This window comes from Marmota flaviventris, chromosome 10, assembly GCF_047511675.1.
Source record: "Marmota flaviventris isolate mMarFla1 chromosome 10, mMarFla1.hap1, whole genome shotgun sequence".
In the NCBI taxonomy this organism is placed as follows: Eukaryota; Metazoa; Chordata; class Mammalia; order Rodentia; family Sciuridae; genus Marmota; species Marmota flaviventris.
The window spans coordinates 46,707,559-46,711,913 of record NC_092507.1 but is presented as its reverse complement, the minus strand read 5'-3'; the positions used below and the strand labels follow the sequence as shown (position 1 = coordinate 46,711,913).

At 38.2% G+C, this 4,355-nt stretch overlaps 1 non-coding gene across 1 annotated transcript; it reads right to left on the bottom strand.

The window, feature by feature from the left end:
• Window positions 1-453: 453 nt before the first annotated feature.
• On the bottom strand, window positions 454-527 carry Trnav-cac (transfer RNA valine (anticodon CAC)). The gene has a single exon. It is a non-coding gene; the product is annotated as a tRNA-Val (tRNA).
• Between the last annotated feature and the right edge of the window lie 3,828 nt (window positions 528-4,355).

Below are 4,355 nucleotides of genomic sequence, written 5' to 3'. Positions count from 1 at the left end.
TTTCTGTATCTGGTATATTTCACATGGCATTATGGTCTCCAGTTCCATCCACTTATCAGCAAATGCCATAATTTTTTCTTTTTATGGGGGGGGGGGTATTGGGGATTAAACCCAGGAATACTTAACCACTGAGCCACATCCCCAGCCCTTTTTTATGTTTTATTTTGAGACAGAGTCTCACTGAGTTGCTTAGGGCCTTAGGGTGCACCACTATACTCAGCTCATTCCTTTTTTAATAGCCAAGTAATGTTTCATTATATATAATTTTCTTTATCCTTTCATTTGTTGAAGGGCACCTAGGTTGCTTCTATAGCTTGGCTATTGTGAATTGAGCTACAATAAATATTGATGGGACTGTATCACTGTAGTATGCTGATTTTAGATCTTTTGGAAATACCCTGAGGCGTGGGATAACTGAGTCAAATGATGGTTTAATTCCTAGAATTTTTTTTTTTATGGTGCTGGGGTTTGAACCCAGGGCCTTGTGCATGTGAGGCAAATACTCTACCAACTGAGCTATATCCCCAGCCCCCATTCTTAGAAGTTTGAGGAGTCTCCATACATTTTTCCAGAGTGATTATACTAACTTGCATTCCCACCAAAAATATAAAAGTTTTACCTTTTCCCCCACATCTTCACCAACACTTATTATTTGTATGCTTGATGATTGCCATTCTGACTGGAGTGAGATGAAATCTCAATGTGTTTTTGATTTGCATTTCCCTGATTGTTAGAAATGTTGAACATATTTCCACTTATTTGCGGTCGTTTGTATTTCTTCTTTTGAGAAGTGTCTGGTTATTTGCCCATTTATTTATTGGGTTATTATTATTATTTTTTTACTGTTACATTTTTGAGTTCTTTGTAAATTCTAGAAATTAATGTCCTTTCTGAGGAGTAGGTGGCAAAGATCTTCTCCCATTCTGTAGGCTCTCCATACACACTTCATTGTTTCGTTAAGTATACAGATTTTTAATTTTATGAAAATCCCGCTTTTTGATTTTTGGTTTTACTTCTTGCACTTTAGAGGTCTTGCTAAGGAAGTTGGTTCCTGTGCCAACATGTTTGTGGGTTGGGCCTACATTTTCTTCTAGCAGTTGTAGAGATTATAGTCTAATTCTTAGGTCTTTGATCCACTTTGAGTTGACTTTTGTACAGGGTGAGAGTTAGGGATTAAATTTCATTCTTCTACATGTGGCTATTCAATATTTCCAGCACCATTTGTTAAAAAGGCTATCTTTTCTCTAGTGTGTGTGTGTGTGTATGTGTGTGTGTGTGTGTGTGTGTGTGTGTGTGTGTTTACCTTTGTCTGGTATAAGATAACTGTATTTATGTGGGTTTGTCTCTGTCTTTCATTCCATTGGTTTTTATGTCTGTTTTGGTGTCATTCCGTGCTGTTTTTATTACTGTAGCTCTGTATTATAGTTTGAGGTCTGGTAGTATGAAGCCTCCAGCAGCACTCGTTTTGCTCAGAGTGGCTTTGGCTATCTTGGGTTTCTTGTTTTTTCAAATGAATCTTAGAGCTGTTTTTTCTAGTTTTGTGAAGAATGTCATTGGTATTTTGATGGAGATTGTATTGAAAGTATATGTTGTTTTTAGAAGTATGGCCATTTATTATTTAATATTTGTTATTTAATTTATTATTATTTTATTAATTCTGCCTATCCAGGGGCACGGAAGGTCTTTCCATCTTCCAATGTCCTCTTCAGTTTCTTTCTTCAGTGTTATATAGTTTTCATTGTAGAGGTCCTTCACCTCCTTCAATTTTTTTTTTTTTTTTTTAGGTTATTGTGAATGGGATAGTTTTCCTACAGATTCATTATTGGAGTGTAGGAAAGTGATTGATTTATGTATGTTGATCTTGTATCCTGCTACTTTACTAAATTTGTTAGCTCTAGAGGTCTTCTGTATACATTTAGGGTATTCTAAATATAGGATCATGTCATGAGCAAACAGAGATAATTTGACCTCTTCTTTTCCTATTGTATCTTTTTAATTTCCTTCTCTTGCCTGATTACTCTGGCTAGAGTTTCAAGGACTATGTTGAATAGGTAGGCTCCACTTCTTTAAGTTCCCATCACCTCCTACTAGTACCAGCCTAGGGGTCAAGGCTTTAACACATGGACTTTTGGGGGCTACTCTTTCAAACCATAGCAACTTCTGAGTACCCGCAGAGTAAGTCTGGTCAGTTCCTTGGGATAACCCTTCAAATATTCCTTGAAATCTTCTCCAGACCAAATAAATCCAAACTTTTTCATAGCATAGACTTGAGTCTGCCTACATTATTGGCATCTTATGGATAAAAAGAGTGATCATTCTCAAAGCAGTAGACCAAAGTTCAAACCCTGTTTAATCAGTTATGGCCGTTCAAGTCACCCAAATATGTGTGTCTGTGTGTATGTGTGTGTGTGTAGGGATACACATTACATGTGTATACAGTTTTGCAAATGTATCTAGGACAAAGGTGGTGGCAGGGGATCCTAGGCACATGGAATGCTGCTCAGGGCCAAATTCATACTCAGAACTTCATGTCCAAGATCTAATTTCATCCTTACAACCTTATGAAAGTGTTATAACTTCACTTTCTCATTTTATACATGATAAAATCTAAGCTCAGAGAGGTTAAATAATATGTCCAAATCATATAGCTTGTTAATGGAAATAAGTAGTTTCAAACTGGTCTCTCTGATCTCAAAGTTCTGAAATACAGTAACAGTTAACATTGCTGATTCTGCATCCATAGATGGGAATAAATAATGATACTACTTCCTTAATGATTCTTAATGATATGGGTATTAAGAGGAAGCGATAGGTGCAAACAATCTTATGAAAATCTCAAAGCAATATAAATTTTACTTATTTTTTAAAAACTCACTTATTTTATTTCCTTTTTTTTTTTCTTTTTTTGTTCTCCAGAGAATTAAAAAGATTTTTGTTTTAGTGCCATTTTGGGGATTACAAAGAATAGATCACTATTTTAGTTAGGGTTAAACAAAAAAAAGGAATTTACTTGGGAGTCATGGGGAAGCTCAAAGAACCCACAAGGATCAATTAACTAAGCAGATCCCTGGCAGTGACCAGGGATCTGAGCAGCAGGAATTCTAAGTTTTCGATCTAAAGTTTTGATTTTTGTAAAACTCAGTTGCAATGAATCCTCGTCTCTGCTTCTCAGGTCAAAATTTCCAGATCCTGCTAAATACGCTGACTGGCTCAGCATCATCAAAGGCATCAACATCACCCCTATGCACACAGCCCTGAGAACTGGAGGTAGGTTCAGGGCTATGGAGTTATGGTGAGCTGGGCAGCTTCTCTAGGAGAGGTCCTCAAAGTGGGCAGCCCAGGGGCTTCAGAGGCATTCCTCACAGGCTGTTTGACTTATGGCAAGCATATTTGCTTTTTTGTCTACCTCTTGCACTAGAGTGTAAATTCCCCTAAGGAAGGAAGTATGTCTATTGTTCACCATTTTGACATTAGCACCTGGCACAGCTCTGGGCCTATGACACTAACTCCATGAATAAGTGTGGAAAACCTATTTGTTTGGATGTGGACACAAATTAAATCATCAGTTTGTTCTTTCCCTCCCACTTTTTCCTCTCTCGTCCTCCTCCCCTTCAACAATTTATTCAGCAAATATTTCTTGAGTGCCTACTATGTGTCAGCAACTGTTCCAAGTATTGGGATCTAGTAGGTTTTGCTTTAATCATGTTCTCTTCCTCACCTCCTATCTTGTCACCTCTCTCTCTGTATTTCTCTTTTTGTCCCATTGTGATCAGTCTTCTTCCATGTGGCAGGGGCAATGGCTACCTGTGGCCATTGGTACAAATCCTCCATCTTCATTACTTAAAATAGGAAGAATCTTACCCTGCTAGACAGTTTTGTTCTGAGAAGGGGGTAAGAAGACTTTAATTGGTAGGACTAATTGAGCCAGAGTAAAGGGGCATTGGCATGGATCCCATAGTGGATGACAAAGGTCAGGACTGGTCCTAAGATTGGCAGCTCTGCTAGAATGATAAGACTGGAATGGAGAACAACAGCCCTTCTAAGGGGGCCAGGCAGACAAAACCAACTGACGCCCCTCCAGGAGCAGAGGGACCCAGGGTTCTTTGCCTGCCTGCTGCCTGGGCACACTGTCATCTCCACCCTTTCTTGTGGCCTGGATTCCTCAGTGTAGTTGAGACTTTTTATCATGAATTGATCATCCCAAGGGTTGCTATCTGTGGGCAGAACATTTATTTTATTTCCTTTCCTGGGATTTGGGTAATTAGTCAATTCTGTAAATATTTATAGAGCACCTTCTATGTCTATTCAACTTGTGAAAAAGCAAGGATAGAAATAAAGAAGAGAGAAAATGCCCT